The sequence below is a fragment of the Lipotes vexillifer genome, unplaced genomic scaffold (assembly GCF_000442215.2).
Source record: "Lipotes vexillifer unplaced genomic scaffold, Lipotes_vexillifer_v1.1 scaffold15, whole genome shotgun sequence".
In the NCBI taxonomy this organism is placed as follows: Eukaryota; Metazoa; Chordata; class Mammalia; order Artiodactyla; family Lipotidae; genus Lipotes; species Lipotes vexillifer.
In genome coordinates this window covers 973,029-992,751 of record NW_006784589.1, presented here as the reverse complement: position 1 = coordinate 992,751, position 19,723 = coordinate 973,029, and the positions used below count along the sequence as shown (strand labels likewise).

Sequence of the window (19,723 nt, the reverse complement as noted above, 5' to 3'; positions counted from 1 at the left end):
TCTTTCCCTCTTCCCCTTCCCTTCCCTTCCCTTCTCCTCTTCCCTCCCCTTCTCTTCTCTGGCAGATTACTGCTGTTTATACTCAAAACGAATTGTGCTCTTGCTTTTTTGTTTGTTTTGTTAATTGAAAATATTACTTCTAGGCAAAAGGGATTGGAAAGAGAAAAATGAGTGTTCTTCATTTGTGCTGTCTTGTATGATCAACCTGTATTTTGTTAAAAGAGTTAGATTATTCTGACACAGTTTGTTGGCCAAAGATGATCCAAAGTGTGAAAGTTAAAGCCATTAAAATCAAATGGCAACAAAATGATTCTTCAGTTGTCTTAAGTTGGTACCTAGGAATAAAAGAAGTCTGAAGATGGCTGTATCAGGCTGAAAAGGGAAGGCATAAATGAAGATCTTTATTGGTATAGTCTGTCTATAATTGGAGCTCTGAGGACAGCTGAACCTAACCATTTTTTGAAAGGCCAGTACCTAAATGAAGACCTGTGCACAGCAATGAATCATCTATTTTCTTAATTTGAGCAGTGCATAAAGTTACCAGGACAGGTTAATCTTTCACATCATGTTTACTTTGAAGTATAAGTTTACTGACCAGTGGGGTTTCTTTATCTGAATTGCCATTTCAGATTTTTAAGGTGGATTTTATTTTTTCTATTGCCTAATTTATGTTTCTTTTTGATATGTAGAAGTTTTAACAGTATATTTTGGTAATTTAAAAAAATATATTGAAAATATCTTTTCTAGTCTATGGCTTATCTTTTCTTCTTTTTAAAGCTTATTGAAGTGTAATTAAATACCATAAAATTCAACTTCTTTATGCCATTCAGTGACTTTTAGTAAATTTCCAGAGTTGTGCAACCATAACCAAAGTCTTACTTTAGGACATGTCTGTCTCACCCTAATGAAACCTCATGCCCAACCCCTGGCGAGTACTAATCTACTTTCTGTCTCTGTATTTGTATTTTCTGGGTATTTCATATAAATGGAATCATATAATATGTAGTCTTTTGTGACTGACTTCTTTCACTAAGCATATAATTTTAAGGTTGATCCATGTTTAGCATGTATTAATACTTTATTCCTTTTTATTATCTAATAATATTCCATTGTGTGGTTATACCATATTTTATTTATCCATTCATCAGTTGAGCATTTTAATTGTCTCCACTTTTTGGCTATTGTGAATAATGCTCTTGTGAACATCTGTATACAAGTTTTTGTGTGGACATATATAGTTTCAGTTCTCTTTGGTAAATAACCAGGGGTGGAATTGCCAGGCTGTAAAGTAAATCTATGTTTAACATTTTGAGAAACTGCCAAAATTGTTTTCCAGGGTGGCTGTAACATTTTACATTCTCACCAGCAGTGTATGAGCGTTCCAGTTTCTCCATATCCTCATTATTACAGTTTTTATTTGCATTTTCCTAATGACTGATGTTGAGCACTGTTTAATGACCACATTAGCTATTTGTGTATATTCTTTGGTGAAATGCCTCTGTAAACCCTTTGCTGATTTTTAAATTTGTTTTTTAAAAAAATCAATGTGTTGGGACTGCCCTGGCGGTTCAGTGTTTAAGACTCCATGCTTCCAGTGAAGGGTGCATGGGTTTGATCCCTGATCTGGGAACTAAGATCCCACATGCTGCGTGGCGCGGCCAAAAACTTTAAAAAAAAAAAAAAAAAAAATTGGTGTGTTGTAAGAGTTCTTTATACATTCCGGATACAACCCCTTATCGGATATATAATTTGCAAATATTTTCTCAAAGTCTGTGGCTTATATTTTCATTTTCTTGACAGTATAGTTTGAAGTGCAAAAATTAAAAATTTTGATGACATCCAATTTCTCAACTGTTTCTTTCATTGCTTGGGCTTTTGGTTTTGTAGCGAAGAAATCTTTGCCTAATCCAATGTCATGGTGATTTCTTCCATTTTTTATTCAATCAGTTGCTTCAGTACAGATAGTACTGCAGTAAATAGTAAAAGTGTCTTTTTGTTAGTGTTCTTTGGTATAGATTCTCTTTGGTATAGATTCCTTGATAATTGGGATTGCTGGGTCTAGTGGTGTGAACCACTCCTTTGGGAGCTCTTGTTTCCCCTTGGTCTTAACCAAGAAAGTTTATGTCAGCAGGCTTTTTGTGAAATCTGATAGGTGAGAAATGGTGTCTTGTTGTTTTTAACTTGCATTTTCTTAATTGAATTTTTAATTGAAGTTTAAAGACTATTTGTGTTTCCTTTTCTTTGAAATATTTGTTAATTTCTCTTCAGTTGGGCCATTGTTTTCTTTCTGTTTTGTATAGCCATATTTTATGTATGATCTATATTTATCCTTTGTGATAAAAATTGCAGTTTTCATTTATTCTTTTATTTTGCTTTTGTGTGTTTGTTTTTGTCCATGCAGAAGTTATTTCTATCTAGTCAAATTTATCAGTCTTTTTCTAAATTGCACCTGCATGTTGAATCATAGGATAGTTTTTTCCTCACTCCCAGGTGTTAGAGAAATTCATCCACATTTTCTTTTAGTACTTAAATGGTTTTAGTTTTTAATTTAAATCTCTGATCCATTTGGGATTTATCCCTGATTTATAGTGTGAGGAACTTCTGAGTTTATTCTTTGCCTATGGCTAATTATCCCAACATAATATATTGTTAAAAAATTTCATTTTTTCCGTACTAATTTGAGATGTTGCCTTAGTTGTATGCTAAATTTTCATATGAAGTTTTGTCTACTTACATTTTCTGTGGTCTGTTTCATTAGTCTGTTCATGAATTAATACTATACTGTTTTACTTACAGAGGTTTTGCAATAGGTTTACACTACATATACAGTATGTATACGGTAGTGCTGTGGCACCCTTTCCTCATTGTTCTTGTTTCTAGGGTTTCCCTGGCTGTCCTTTCTTTGTTGCTTGTTTTTCCAAATAAACTAATTAACTCCACAAAAATAGCTGATGATTTTTCTCTCTGGCTTTTTTGAAGTATCATTTACATTATTTTAAGTGTTCAAATTTGCTGTATTTCGGCAGTTTATATGGGGTTGTGTAAGCATTACTGCAATTAAGATATAGAATGTTTCCATCACTCAGAGTGTTCCATTGTCCCCCTTTACAGTTGATTCCCATTCTTGACCCCTGGTCCCAGGCAACCAGTTATTTGTGTATATGCTTTCTGGGTTGCTAATTTTGCCGTTCCTAGAATGTCACACACCTGGATTCAAATAGCATGTATTTTTTTGTTTTAATTTGGCATACTGTTTTTGAGATTCATCCATGTTCTTGTGTGTATCAGTATTGTGTTCCTTTTCATTGTTATGTAGTATCTAATAGAATGATTATACCACAATTAATTTTCTCATTTATTAGTTGATAAACATTAGGGTAGTGTCCAGCTTTTGATAAGCATGAAAGAAGTGCTGTGAACATTATTTGTTTTTGTGTAGACATAGGTTTTCACTTCTCTTGGTATATATGCCTAGGATTTGGAAATGCTGGGTCACAATGCAGTTGTAGAATTAACTGCCAAGCTTTTCCAAAGTGGCTGTACCATTTCACATTCTTACTAGCAATATATGAGATTCTCAATTGTTCTACATCTTGGATATCACTCGGTACTTTCAATCTTTTTAACTTTAGCCATTTCTAGTAAGTAAGTAGTGTTTTTTCATTTTGGTTTTATCTGCGTTTCCTCAATGATAGTGATGTTGAGCATCTTGCATGTGCTGTTGGCCTTTCATGTACCTTTTGTTATCTGTTCACATCTTTTGCTGATTTTTAACTTCTTTTTGTGTATTATTAATTGAGTTGCATGGGCTCTTTGCATATTCCCTTTGTCAGATATGTTTTGCAAATACTTTGTCACAGTCTGTGGCTTGCTTTTTGTTTTCTTGTGCCTTTTTACGAGCAAATATTTATAATTTTGATGAAGTCCATTTAATAATTTTTTTCTTTTATACCTTGTGGTTTTTGTGTTCTGCTAAGAACTCTTTGCCTACCTGAAGATCATAAACATTTCCTCAGCTTTTTTTCCCCAGGAGTTCTATAATCACATTTCTTAAATTTTGGTTTATGATACATTTCAGGTTGTTCATGATGTGAGATGAGCATCAGTGTTCTTCCCCACCACTTGAACACATATCTAGTTGTTCTAGCATCATTCATTGGAGAGACTGTCCTTTCAAATTTGATGTACTATTTATTTCCTCTTAGATGAAAATCAGTTGACCATTTAGTTTTGTGTCTATTGCTAGATCCTCTGTTATATTCCCTGTTACGTTATGTTCTATATGTCTGTTTTTTCTTTTTCTTTTCCTTTTCTTAACATCTTTATTGGAGTATAATTGCTTTACAATGGTCTCTTAGTTTCTGCTTTAAAACAAAGTGAATCAGCTATGCAAATACATATATCCCCATATCTCCTCCCTCTCGCGTCTCCCTCCCACCCTCCCTATCCCACCCTTCTAGGTGGTCACAAAGCAGCACCGAGCTGATCTCCCTGTGCTATGTGGCTGCTTCCCACTAGCTATCTATTTTACATTTGGTAGTGTATATATGTCCATGCTACTCTCTCACTTCGTCCCAGCTTACCCTTCCCCCTTCCCCTTCCCCGTGTCCTCAAGTCCGTTCTCTACGTCTGCATCTTTATTCCTGTCCTGCCCCTAGGTTTTTCAGAACCTTCTTTTTTTTAAAATTTTAAGATCCCATATATATGTGTTAGCATACGTTATTTGTTTTTCTCTTTGTGACTTAATTCACTCTGTATGACAGTCTCTAGGTCCATCCACCTCACTCCAAATAACTCAGTTTCGTTTCTTTTTATGGCTGAGTAATATTCCATTGTATATATGTGCCACATCTTCTTTATCCATTCATCTGTTGATGGACACGTAGGTTGCTTCCATGTTCTGGCTATTGTAAATAGAGCTGCAATAAACATTGTGGTACATGACTCGTTTTGAATTATGTTTTTCTCAGGATATATGACCAGTAGTGGGATTGCTGGGTCGTATGGTAGTTCTATTTGTAGTTTTTTAAGGAACCTCCATACTGTTCTCCATAGTGGCTGTATCAATTTACATTCCCACCAACAGTGCAAGAGGGTTTCCTTTTCTCCACACCCTCTCCAGCATTTATTGTTTCTAGATATTTTGATGATGGCCATTCTGACTGGTGTGAGGTGATACCTCATTGTAGTTTTAATTTGCATTTCTCTAATGATGAGTGATGTTGAGCATCCTTTCACGTGATTGTTGGCAATCTGTATATCTTCTTTGAACAGATGTCTATTTAGGTCTTCTGCCCATTTTTGGATTGGGTTGTTTGTTTTTTTGATATTGAGCTGCATGAGCTGCTTGTAAATTTTGGAGATTCATCCTTTGTCAGTTGCTTCATTTGCAAATATATTCTCCCATTCTGAGGGTTGTCTTTTATTTTTTGCGATACACGGGCCTCTCACTGTTGTGGCCTCTCCCGTTGCAGAGCACAGGCTCCGGAGGCACAGGCTCAGCGGCCATGGCTCACGGGCCCAGCCGCTCCGCGGCATGTGGGATCTTCCCAGACTGGGGCATGAACCCACGTCCCCTGCATCGGCAGGCGGACTCTCAACTGCTGTGCCACCAGGGACGCCCCTGAGAGTTGTCTTTTCGTCTTGTTTATGGTTTCTTTTGCTGTGCAAAAGCTTTTAAGTTTCTTTAGGTCCCATTTGTTTACTTTTGTTTTTATTTCCATTTCTCTAGGAGATAGGTCAAAAAGGATCTTGCTGTGATTTACATCATAGAGTGTTCTGCCTATGTTTTCCTCTAAGAGTTTTATAGCATCTGGCCTTACACTTACGTCTTTAATCCAATTTGAGTTGTGTGTGTGTGTGTGTGTGTGTGTGTGTGTGTGTGTGTGTGTGGTGTTAGAGAGTGTTCTAATTTCATTCTTTTGCATGTAGCTGTCCAGTTTTCCGAGCACCACTTACTGAAGAGGCTGTCTTTTCTCCATTGTATATTCTTACCTCCTTGATCAAAGATAAGGTGACCATATGTGTGTGGGTTTATCTCTGGGCTTTCTATCCTGTTCCATTGATCTGTCTTTCTGTTTTTCTGCCAGTACCATACTGTCTTGATTACTGTAGCTTTGTAGTATAGTCTGAAGACCGGGAGCCTGATTTCCTTCAGCTCTTTTTCTTTCTCAAGATCGCTTTGGCTCTTTGGGGTCTTTTGTGTTTCCATACAAATTGTGAATTTTTTTGTTCCAGTTCTGTGAAAAATGCCAGTGGTAGTTTGATAGGGATCGCATTGAATCTGTAGATTGCTTTGGGTAGTATAGTCCTTTTCACAATGTTGATTCTTCCAATCCAAGAACATGGTATATCTCTCCATCTGTTTGTATCATTTTTAATTTCTTTCATCAGTGTGTTATAGTTTTCTGCATACAGGTCTTTTGTCTCCTTTGGTAGGTTTATTCCTAGGTATTTTATTCTTTTTGTTGCAGTGGTAAATGGGCGTGTTTCCTTAATTTCTCTTTCAGATTTTTCATCATTAGTGTATAGGAATGCAAGAGATTTCTGTGCATGAATTTTGTATCCTGGTACTTGACCACATTCGTTGATTAGCTCTAGTAGTTTTCTGGTGGCATCTTTAGGATTCTCTATGTAGAGTATCATGTCATCTACAAAGAGTGACAGTTTTACTTCTTCTTTTCTGATTTGGATTCCTTGTATTTCTTTCTCTTCTCTGATTGCTGTGGCTTAAACTTCCAAAACTATGTTGAATAATAGTGGTGAGAATGGACAACCTTGTCTTGTTCCTGATCTTAGAGGAAATGGTTTCAGTTTTTCACCATTGAGAATGAGGTTGGCTGTGGGTTTGTCATATATGGCCTTTATTATGTTGAGGTAAGTTCCTCTATGCCTACTTTCTGGAGGGTTTTTATCATAAATGGGTATTGAATTTTGTCAAAAGCCTCTTCTGCATTGATTGAGATGATCATATGGTTTTTCTCCTTCAGTTTGTTAATATGGTTTATCACATTGATTGATTTGCGTACATTGAATCCTTGCATTCCTGGGGTAAACCCCACTTGATCATGGTGTATGATCCTTTTAATGTGCTGTTGGATTCTGTTTGTATTATTTTGTTGAGAATTTTTGCATCTGTGTTCATCAGTGATATTGGCCTACAGTTTTCTTTCTTTGTGGCATCTTTGTCTGGTTTGGGTATCAGGGTGATGGTGGCCTCGTAGAATGAGTTTGGGAATGTTCCTCCCTCTGCTATAGTTTGAGGGAGTTTGAGAAGGTGAGGTGTTAGCTCTTCTCAAAATGTTTGATAGAATTCGTCTGTGAAGCTGTCTGGTCCTGGGCTTTTGTTTGTTGGAAGATTTTTAATCACAGTCTCAATTTCAGTGCTTGTGATTGGTCTGTTTATATTTTCTGTTTCTTCCTGTTTCAGTCTTGGGAGGTTGTGCTTTTCCAAGACTTTGTCCATTTGTTCCAGGTGGTCCAATTTATTGGCATAGAGTTGCTTGTAGTAATCTCTCATGATCCTTTGTATTTCTGCAGTGTCAGCTGTTACTTCTCCTTTTTCGTTTCTAATTCTATTGATTAGAGTCCTCTCCCTTTTTTTCTTGATGAGTCTGGCTAATGGTTTATCAATTTTGTTTATCTTCTCAAAGAACCAGCTTTTAGTTTTATTGATCTTTACTATTGTTTCATTCATTTCTTTTTCATTTATTTCTGGTATGATCTTTATGATTTCTTTCCTTCTGGTAATGTTGGGGTTTATTTTGTTCTTCTTTCTGTAATTGCTCTAGGTGTAAGGTTAGGTTGTTTATTTGCAATGTTTCTTGTTTCTTGAGGTAGGATTGTATTGCTATAACCTTCCCTCTTAGAACTGCTTTTTCTGCATCCCATAGGTTTTGTGTCATCGTGTTTTCATTGTCATTTGTTTCTAGGCACTTTTTGATTTCCTCTTTGATTTCTTCAGTGATCTCTTGGTTATTTAGTGGTGTATTGTTTAGCCTCCATGTGTTTGTATTTTTTACAGACTTTTTCCTGTAATTGATATCTGGTCTCGTAAAGATACTTGATGTGATTTCAGTTTCCTTAAATTTACCAAGGCTTGATTTGTGATCCAGGATATGATGTATCCTAGAGAATGTTGCATGAGCACTTGAGAAGAAAGTGTATTCTGTTGTTTTTGGATAGAATGTCCTATAAATATCAATTCCATATTCTTTAATGTGTCATTTAAAGCTTGTTTTTATTTTCATTTTGGATGATCTGTCCATTGGTGAAAGTTGGGTGTCAAAGTCCCCTACCATGATTGTGTTACTGTCGATTTCCCCTTTAATGGCTGTTAGGATTTGCCTTATGTATTGAAGTGCTCCTATGTTGGGTGCATAAATATTTACAATTGTTATATCTTCTTCTTGGATTGATCCCTTGATAATTATGTAGTTTCCTTCTTTGTCTCTTGTAATAGTCTTTATTTTATAGTGTATTTTGTCTGATATGAGAACTGCTACTCCAGCTTTCTTTTGATTTCCATTTGTGTGGAATATCTTTTTTCGTCCCCTCTCTTGCAGTCTCTATGTGTTCTTAGGTCTGAAGTGGATCTCTTGTAGACAGCATATGTACAGGTTTGTTTTTGTATCTGTTCAGCCAGTCTGTGTTTTTGGTTTGAGCATGTAATCCATTTACGTTTAAGGTAGTTATCGATATGTGTGTTCCTGGTACCATTTTCTTAATTGTTTGGGTTTGTTATTGTAGGTCTTTTCCTGCTCTTGTGTTTCCTGCCTAGAGACGTTCTTTTAGCATTTGTTGTAAAGCTGGTTTGGTGGTGCTGACTTCTCTTAGCTTTTGCTTGTCGGTAAAGTTTTTAATTTCTCCGTTGAATCTGAATCAGATCCTTGCTGGGTAGAGTAATCTTGGTTGTAGGTTTTTCCCTTTCATCACTTTAAATATGTCCTGCTACTCCCTTCTGGCTTGCAGAGTTTCTGCTGAAAGATCAGCTGTTAATCTTATGGAGATTCCCTTGTATGTTGTTTGTTGTTTTTCCTTTGCTGCTTTTAATATTTTTTGTTTGTACTTAAATTTTGATAGTGTGATTAATATGTGTCTTGGCGTGTTTCTCCTTGGATTTATCCTGTATGGACTCTCTGTGCTGCCTGGACTTGATTATTTTCTTTCCCATATTAGAGAAGTTTTCAACTGTAATCTCTTGAAATATTTTCTCAGTCCCTTTCTTTTTCTCTTCTTCTTTTGGGACCCCTGTAAATCGAGTGTTAGTGCATTTACTGTGGTCCCAGGGGTCTCTGAGGCTGTCCTCTGTTCTTCTCATTCTTTTTACTTTATTGTGCTCTGTGGTAGTTATTTCCACTGTTTTATCTTCCAGGTGACTTATCTGTTCCTCTTCCTCAGGTCTTCTGCTATTGATCCCTTTTGGAGAATTTTTAATTTCATTTACTGTGCTGTTCATCATTGTTTGTTTGCTCTGTTCTTCTAGTTTCTTGTTAAATGTTTCCTGTATTTTCTCCATTCTATGTCCAAAATTTTGGATCATCTTTACTATCATTACTCTGAATTCTTTTTCAGGTAGACTGCCTATTTCCTCTTCATTTGTTTGGTATGGCCGGTTTCTGCGTTGCTCCTTCATCTACTGTGTGTTTCTCTGTCTTTTCATTTTGCTTAACTTACTGTGTTTGGGGTCTCCTTTTCACAGGCTGCAGGTCCGTAGTTTCCGTTGTTTTTGGTTTCTGCCCCCAGTGGCTAAGGATGATTCAGTGGGTTGTGTAGGCTTCCCAGTGGAGGGCATTCGTGCCTGTGTTCTGGTGGATTAGGTTGGGTCTTGTCTTTCTGGTGGGCAGGACCATGTCTGGTGGTGTGGTTTTGGGTGTCTGTGACCTTATTATTTTAATTTTAGGCAGCGTCTCTGCTCATGGGTGAGGTTGTGTTCCTGTCTTGCTAGTTGTTTGACTATAGGGTGTCCAGCACTGTAGCTTGCTGGTCGTTTAGTGGAGCTGGGTCTTAGCATTGAGATGGAGATCTCTGGGAGAGGTTTTGCCATTTGATATTATGTGCAGCCTGGAGGTCTCTGTTGGACCATTGTCCTGAACTCGGCTCTCCCACCTCAGAGGCACAGGCCTGACACCCGGCTGGAGCACCAAGACCGTGTCAGCCACTCGGCCCAGAAGAAAAGGGAGAGAAAAAGGGAGGGAGGGAGGGAGGGAAGGAAAATTATTAAAAATTAAAAAATTAAAAAGTAATAAAAAAGAAGAGAGCAGCCAAACCAAAAAAGAAATCCACCAATGATAGCAAGTGCTAAAAACTATACTAAAAAAATAATAAAAAGAAAAACGGACAGACAGAGCCCTAGGACAGATGGTAAAAGCAAAGCTATACAAAGTCACACAAAGAAGCATGCACATACACACTAACAAAAAGAGAAAAAGAAAAAAATATATATATATGAAAGAGGAAGAGAGCAACCAAATCAATAAACAAATATACCAATGATAATAAACTCTAAATACTAAACTAAGATAAACATAAAACCAGAAACAAATTAGAGGCAGAAAGCAAACCCCAAGTCTACAGTTGCTCCCAAAGTCCACTGCCTCAATTTTGGGATGATTTGTCTATTCAGGTTTTCCACAGGTGCAGGATATATCAAGTTGATTGTGGAGATTTAATCTGCTGCTCCTGAGGCTGCTGGGAGAGATTTCCCTTTCTCTTCTTTGTTAGCACAGCTCCTGGGGTTCAGCTTTGGATTTGGCCCCGACTCTACGTGTAGGTCGCCTGAGGGCATCTGTTCTTCACTCAGGACGGGGGTTAAAGTAGCAGCTAATAGCGGGCTGTTGCTCACTCAGGCCGAGGGGAAGGGTAGGGAAGGGTATGGAATGCGGATCGCCTGAGTGACATTGCAGTAGCCTGAGGCGCGGCGTTTTTTCTCCTGGGGGAGTTGTCCCTGGATCACAGGACCCTGGCAGTGGAGGGCTGCACAGGCTCTCGGGAGGGGAGGGTTGGATAGTAACCTTTGCTTGCACACAGGCTTATTGGTGGCTGCAGCAGGTGCCTTACCGTTACTTGCCCGTCTCTGGGGTCTGTGCTGATAGCTGTGGCTCACGCCCGTCTCTGGAGCTCATTTAGGCAGTGCTCTGAATCCCCTCTCCTTGCACACCCTGAAACATTGGTCTCTTGCCTCTTAGGCAGGTCTGGAGTTTTTCCAGGACTCCCTCCCAGCTAGCTGTGGCACATTAACCCGCTTCCAGCAGTGTTCATGCAGCCAACCGCAGTCCTCTCCCTGGTATCTGACCTCTGAAGCCTGATCCTCAGCTCCTAGCCCCTGCCCGTCCTGGCGGGTGAGCAGACTAGCCTCTCGGGCTGGTGAGTGCTGGTCAGCACTGATTCTCTGTTCGGGAATCTGTCCGCTTTGCCCTCCGCACCCCTGTTGCTGTGCTCTCCTTTGTGGCTCCGAAGTTTCCCCCCATCTCCACCAGTGAAGGGGCTTTCTAGTGTGTGGAAACTTTTCCTCCTTCACAGCTCCTTCCCAGAGGTGCGGGTCCTGTCCCTATTCTTTTGTCTCTGTTTTTTCTTTTGCCCTACTCAGGTACGTGATGAGTTTCTTGCCTTTTGGGCAGTCTGAGGTCTTCTGCCAGCGTTCAGTAGGTGTTCTGTAGGAGTTGTTCCACATGTAGTTGTATTTCTGATGTATTTGTGGAGACGACAGTGATATACACGTCTTACTCCTCTGCCATCTTGAAAGTCTCCTATATGTCTATTTTAAAGCCAGTAGCATACTGTTTTGCTACTTTAGTCTTGAAATCAAGCAGTGTAAGTTTTCTTTGTTCTTTTTCAAAATTTTGTTTTTTTTTTTTTCTAGGTCGTTTGCTTTTCTATATACAGTTTAGAAGCAATTTGCCAATTTCTTCTGCTAGGATTTTGATTGGGACTGCATTGTATGCATTGACCAATTTGGGGAGAATATCTCTTTTTAAAAATAATGCATTTGGGGCTTCCCTGGTGGCGCAGTGGTTGAGAATCTGCCTGCCAATGCAGACGACACAGGTTCGAGCCCTGGTCTGGGAAGATCCCACATGCCATGGAGCAACTGGGCCTGTGAGCCACAATTACTGAGCCTGCGCGTCTGGAGCCTGTGCTCCGCAACAACAGAGGCCGCAATAGTGAGAGGCCTGCGCACCACGATGAAGAGTGACCCCCACTTGCCACAACTAGAGAAAGCCCATGCACAGAAATGAAGACCCAACACAGCCATAAATAAATAAATAAATAAATACATTGTGTATTATTTAAAAAAAAAATAATAATGCATTTGTTTGTCCACAAACATGGTATATCTCACCGTTTATTTAGGTCTTCTTTAATTTTCTTCAGCAATGTTTTATTGTTTCCATCGCACATTTTTTCTTAAGTTTATCTCTGTTTTATTCTTTGATGCTATTGTGATTGGAGTCATTGTAAAATTTTATTTCCAATTATTGTTGCTATTGTATAGGAGCAGAAAAGGTTATTGGACATTTACCTAGCATCCTGCTATCTTGATAAATTATTAGGTCTGGTAGCTTTGCTCTAGATTTCAAGGATTTTCTATGTATGTTATCATGCTGCTTGCAGATAAATACAATTTTTCTTTTCTAATCTGTGGTTACTACTTAATCTTTTTCTTGCCTTGTTGGATTGGCAAGGACCTCTAGTATAGTGTAGAATAGAAGGGAACATCCTTGTGTTGTTCCTGGTCTTTGGGGGAAGACATTCAGTTTTCACCTTTGAATACGATGTTAACTATAGAGTTTTTATAGATTTAGATTGAAGAAGTTTCCTTCTGTAACTAGTTTTACTTTGAGATTTCTTTTTTGTTGTTGTTCCTGTTTTTATTTATAAGGAATAGGTATGGAACTTGTCAAATAATTATTCCTTCCTGTATTGAGAGTCTATGGATTTTCTTTTTTAATGTGTTATACAGTTAGGTGCATTGCTTGATTTTTTTTTTTTTTTTTTTTTTAAAGCTGTTCCTTGGATAAACCCCTGTTAGATCTATTATCATTTTTATATGTTGTTGGCTTCATTGTAGTAATAATTTGTTGAGCATTTTTGCATCTTTGTTCATAAATGATATTACTCTAATTTTCTTCTTACAACTTTTGTCTGATTTTTTCCCATCAGGATAATTCTGGCCTCATAAAAAGAGTGGGGAATTGCTCTCTCCTCTCTATTTCTGAGTGTATGTGTAGGGTTGGTATTATTTCTTCTTCCAGTGTTGAATAGAATTTATCAGTAAAGTCAGCTGGGCCTAGAGTTTCTTTGTGAATGGTTTTTAACTACAATTTGAATTCCTCTAATATGTACAGGGCTATTCAGGTTTTCTGTTACTTCTTGTTTCAGTTTTGTTTTGTCTTTCAAGGAGTTTGTCTCTTTCATAAAATTTCACATTTACTGTTTTTTCTGTCATAATCCTAATTTCCTTTAAATAACTATAGAATCTGTATATTGTCTTTCATTCCTGATATTGGTAATTTGGTCTTCTCTTTTTTTCTTGGTCAGCCTGGCTGGATGGTTACCAATTTTATTGATGTTTGCAAAAAATCAAATTTTTGTTTTGTAGTTTTTTCTTCAATATTGTTTTCCTGTTGTACATTTCATCCAATCCCTATTTCATTGATTCCTGATTGTCTTTATTATTTGTTTCTGCTTACTTTGTGTTTAATTTTCTTATTTCCTAAGATGGAAGCTTAGATCGTTGATTTTCTACCTTTTTTCTCTAATACAAGTGTTTCAAAGTATGCATTTTTCTTAGTATTGATATAGCTGTATCTCACAAATTTTATATTTTTAATTTTCATTATCATTCATTTGAAAGCATTTTCTACTTTCACTTCCACTTTCTTACCCATGGTTATTTATATATATATTGTATAATTTCAAAATACTTGGGTTATTTTAGCTATCTCATAGTTAGTAATTTTTGTTTCATTTATATAACATACTCTATGATTTCATTCTTTCAAAATGTATTGAGACTTTGTTGGGTCAACACTTGAAAAGAAGCACATTTGCATTTGTTGGTTGTATTGTGGTATAAATAACAGTTAAAGATATTTGAAGGTAGTTTTCTTAAACAATTTTTTTTGTCCTTGTCATTTGCTGACAGGTTAGTATCTCTTCTTGTGATGGTAGAATTGTCTTTCTTAATTTTGCCCTTTTGTTCTTTAATATATTTTGAAGCTCTCTTATTAGGTACACACACATTTGTGATTGTTATTTTTACCTGATGAACTGACCCTTTTGTCATAAAGAAATACTGTTTTTTACCTTTAGTAATTCCTTTTGTTTTGACATGTGTTTTATCTGATTTTAATTTAGCTCTTCCTTTCTTCTTAGGCTTGTTATTTCTGTGAGATATCCTTTTCTTTTTTTTTCTTTCTTTCTTTTTCTTTTTCTTTTTTTTTTTTTGCGGTACATGGGCCTCTCACTGTTGTGGCCTCTCCCGCTGCGGAGCACAGGCTCCGGGCGCGCAGGCTCAGCGGCCATGGCTCACAGGCCTAGCTGCTCTGCAGCATGTGGGATCCTTCTGGACCGGGGCACGAACCTGTGTCCCCTGCATCGGCAGGCAGACTCTCAACCACTGCGCCACCAGGGGAGCCCGAGATATCCTTTTCTTTTCAACCTTTTGGCATCTTTATATTTATAATACTCTTACAGATAGCTTGTTAAATGGGTCTTGCTTTTTTATCCAATCTGAAAGTCTCTGTTTTTTACTTGTGCTGTTTAGCCACTGACAGTTAATGAAATCATTGGTATGATTGGGTTTGTGTCTTTCATTTGATCTTTCCTTTTATGTTTATTCCCTTAATTTCTTGGTCTTATGTTCTGCGTACCACTTCCCCCCTTTATATTTCAATCTGTTTTACAATTTTACTTTACTTTTCCTATTGGCCTTTTCACCTATTCTTCTTTTCATTATTTGTTCAGTGGTGACTCTAGGGATTATAGTGTATAAACCCTTTAATTTTTCACAGTCAAGTCTCAGGATTATACGAATTCACATAAAATGTAGAAAGTTTGCAGTTATATAGGTCCACATCTTACCCACTCATGTCCTTTATGTAATAGCTGTTATGTGTATTAGATCTACGCAAGGTGATGTTATTTTGCTTTGAACAGGCCTATATATTACAGTGTAATAGTAATTTTATTTACCCATATTGTTACCATTTCTGATGCTCTTCATTACTTTGTATGAATTGTTACCATGTACTGTCATTTTCTTTTTGGCCAAAGAACTTTGTTTAGCATTTCTTATGGTAAAGGTATGGCAGAGATGAATTTCTTTTATCTGAAAATATTTTTTGACTTAATTTTAAAGGGCATTTTTTCTTGATAGAGAATTATGGGTTGGCTTGCTTTTTTAAAAAGTTATTATAAAATATTGGCTATATTCCCTGTGGTGTACAATATATCCTTGTAGCTTATTTATTTTATACATAGTAGTTTGTATCTTTTGATCCCCTACCCCTATCTTGCCCCACCCTCCTTCCCTCTCCCCTCTGGTAACCACCAGTTTGTTCTCTATATTTGTGAATCTGTGTTTGTTTTGTTATATTCATTTGTTTGTTTTACTTTTTTAGATTCCACATATAAGTGATAACATACAGTATCTGTTTTTCTCTGTCTTATTTCACTAAGCACAATACCTTCCAGGTCCATCCATGTTGATACGTATTTATTCTATTGTATATATGTACCACATCTTCTTTATCCATTTGTCTGCTGATGGACACAGGTTGATTCCATATCTTGGCTATTGTACATAATGCTGCCATGAACATTGGGGTATATGTATCTTTTCAAATTAGTGTTTTTGTTTTCTTCAGATATATACCCAGGAGTGGGATTGCTGGATCATACGGTAGTTTTATTTTTAGTTTTTCGAGGAACCTCCATACTGTTTCCCACAGTGGCTGTACCAGTTTACATTCCCACCAACAGTGTACAAGGGTTTCTTTTTCTCCACATCCTTGCCAACATTTGTTATTTGTGTTCTTTTTGATAGCCATTCTGACGGGTATGAGGTGATATCTCAGTGTGGTTTTGATTTGCATTTCTCCAACGATTAGCAGTGTCGAGCATCTTTTCATGTGCCTGTTTGGCCATCTGTATGTCTTCTTTGGAAAAATGTGTATTCAGATCTTCTGCCCATTTTAAAGTCAGATTTTTTTTTAATATTTAGTTGTATGAGCTGTTTATATGTATTTTGGATATTAACCCATTATTGGTCATATCATTTGCAAATATGTTCTCCCATTCGGTGAATTGTCCTTTTTGTTTTGCTGATGGTTTCCTTTGCTGTGCAAAAGCTTTTAAGTTTAATTAGGTCTCATTTATTCATTTTTGTTTTTGTTTCCTTTGCCTTAAGAAACATATCCAACAAAATATTGCCGTGATTTATGTCAAAGAGTGTTCTGCCTGTGTTTTCTTCCAGTTTTATGGTTTTACAGTCTTACATTTAGGTTTTAAATCCATTTGAGTTTATTTTTGTATATGGTGTGAGAGAATGTCCTAATTTCATTCTTTTACATGTAGCTGTCCAGTTTTCCCAGCACCACTTATTGAAGAGATTGTCTTTTCCCTATTGTGTATTCTTGCTTCCTTTGTGTTTGTTTATTTTTGAAGTATGATTGACCTACAGCACTGTGTTAGTTCCTGTTCTGCAACATAGTGATTCGATATTTCTGTATGTTTCAAAATGATAACCAGGATAAGTCTAGTTTTTTTTTTTAAGTGAAATTCTGGTGTCTTCTTGCTTCCATATTTCCTGATGAGAAATCAGTTCCTAATTGAACCTCTCCTGGCTAGGTCCTGTGAATTATACTTAAAACAGATTAACAGGAGGGAAAAAACAGTTTGTTTACACATGCAATGCATATCCATTCAGTAGAACTCAGTGATGAGTAACTCAAAGGGGTGGTTAGAATTTGAGGCTATATACCAACTTAGTAGGTGATGAGAAGAGCAAGAAAGGGCACTTAAAGGAAAACAAATAACTTTTTGGAAAGATAAGTAGGCCCTTAAGAGAATAGATGGGAGATATGATGTATTATGTCTGTTAGAGTTTCTACCGGGAGGGGTTTATGACAGTTTTATTATTTTGGGAGGCTCTGCTTTTAGCATATATAAGGGATTTCAGGAACTCAAATGCCTCCAGCTCAAAATAATTCTTAGGTTAAACCAGCACATCTGGGGGTATCCTGTCCTGATCCCCTTCAACAACTATAACAAAATCTAAATTCATTCATGAGTCAGGAAAGTTTAAAAATTGCTGTTATGGTTTATGGTATAAAGTAGGAAGGTGGGAATAAAAAATTGTATGTACACTGTTAATGCTGCTATGTATTTCATTATATAAGTAGAAGACTGTAAGGAGATACGTTAAAATATGAAGAAGTGCTGGTGCTTCCTGATTTTTTTTTTTTGCGGTACGCGGGCCTCTCACTGTTGTGGCCTCTCCCGTTGCGGAGCACAGGCTCCGGACGCGCAGGCTCAGCGGCCATGGCTCACGGGCCCAGCCGCTCCGTGGCATGTGGGATCTTCCCGGACCGGGGCACGAACCCGTGTCCCCTGCATCGGCAGGCGGACTCTCAACCACTGTGCCACCAGGGAAGCCCTCTGATGATTTTTATCATGTGTACTTTACTAAACAATTTCTGTATATATTCATTTATGATTGTGAACTTCTAAATAAATAAAACTGACTTTTTTCTTCTTTTCCCCCCCTTGTATTTAAGAAAAGAAAGAAAAGGTTTGAGTTATGGTAGTATGCTTGTCTAAAAGAACCATTGATTAAATGTTATGGAAAGATGGAGAGCAACCTTTTTCAGTATAAAATATAATTTGCCTGTTAATTGTGCATTATGTGTAATTTTGGGGGGTATATTGATTCATTAAAATATTTGTGGGTACAGTTCTTCTGATTAACAAAACCCCTTTAAATTAGTTCATTATCTTAAAAAAACATTCTGCTTTTACAATGGCTTTGAGAGAATTGGGTTAAAATTTGGGACAGTGAGAAAATATTGAAGAGTAAATTTACATATGTCTTTGTATGTGCATATAAAATATCATGGGGCTTTATAATATTACTGCTGAAAAAGATGGAGTGTTTCAAGAACTCAAAGCTTGTAGAGATTACTTTGCATGTGTTTTTGGTATGCTAATTATAAACAATTCTTGTCCTTAAAGTACATTCACCAAGAAGGTCTATTTTAGTCCTTGATTCAATACATGTTAGAAAATTGTAATGCTGCATTTCTTACCAACTCTGAAAATTGTGCTGGCCTTCTTTCCTAATTGGGGCTGAGTAGTAAGGTTTTCTTTTTTCCATTTAGCTACCATACAGTTTTATTCTTTTGTTAATGTAGTGCTGATGTGGGATTAGGGATTAATGTTGGGTAGGGGAGAGATTTTGGGGAGAGAATTGTTATAATGGAAAAACTCACGGTTTTCCCAGTTCAGATTCATGTTTTGAGTTTAAAAATACATTGAGTATTTAAATATATCAATATTGAAGTGCTTTATAATGTGAAAATATTTAGAACTTTATGGAAGGCAGAACTGTAATTAATATTTCAACAAGTTTAAAGCTTAAATTAACCTGGAAAAAAAACAAAACCAAAACAAAACTTTTTTGTCCAGAAAGGCAGAGACCAAGAGAGTGAGATCTTTTAAAGAATATATAGGAAAAGTTAAAAAGCAGTATATTTGAGAATAAGGATGTCAACTGAAAAAAACAAAAACAAAAATACACAACCTGAAAGTTGAGAATTATGTTTAATTCAGGGACCTTACTGAGGACTGTAACCTGGGAAACAGCCTCTCATATAGCTCAGAGGAACTGTTCCAAAGAGGTGAGAGATAAGCCAGGATATATAAGAGTTTTTGCTGAGGGGAAAACGAAAATGTAGTCAAACATAATGATTTTAGTGCTTTTCTGTGTATGGGAAGATGCAAGAGTCTGGGCTCATTGAAATTATTTCTTTGATATGCATCTTGACTATCAAGGGCCAGTATCCTGGTTTTTCTCCATCCTGAATTCACTTGAAGGTGCACCTTGGTGAGTGTGTGTGTGTGGGGGGGTGGTGGGGAGGGAGCAGCAGCTGATGGCTTGATGGTTGGCAACATTCCTTGTTTACTGGAATGACAGGTAACATCTTTTTGTCCACAAGGGTTAGGTTCTTTAGAAGTTTTAAAATTTTACAAGCAGACCACATCCTAGAAATCATTATTTAATTTCTTTTACTTTATGGACTAGACTGCATTCAGGTCTGCACAAATTGGTGGATGAACTAGTGGAACCTGCACTCATCTTCTGACCTATCCATGACTTGTTACACTATTTATGTCGGTCACTAACTGGCTTTTACTGTCATGACAAGGGCTTTGTTGGCAATACAGGGATAAGTAAGATAGTTCTGCTCTCAAGTTGCCCATGTTCTGGGTGAGGGAGGCACAAACAAGCATAAGTTTTTGGAAGTGATATATTAGAGGTGTTCAGGAGTGAGGCAGAAGTACGTCTCTTTGTGTAAGGGGTATGGGAAAGTCTGAGTGGGAATTAGAGAAACTCCACAGAACAGTTGAGACTGGAGGGAAGGATTAATGGGAGTTTTCCAGGTAGGAGACGTGGAAAGGCTTTTAAAGAAGAGAACTGAGTCAGCCAGCACATGAAAGAAAG

The 19,723-nt window shown here is 37.1% G+C and overlaps 1 protein-coding gene across 8 annotated transcripts in view; it reads left to right on the top strand.

Annotated features, from left to right (window-relative positions):
• KDM6A (lysine demethylase 6A) overlaps positions 1 to 19,723 on the top strand; it is a 211,842-nt gene that overhangs the window by 83,042 nt on the left and 109,077 nt on the right. The window lies entirely within an intron of this gene.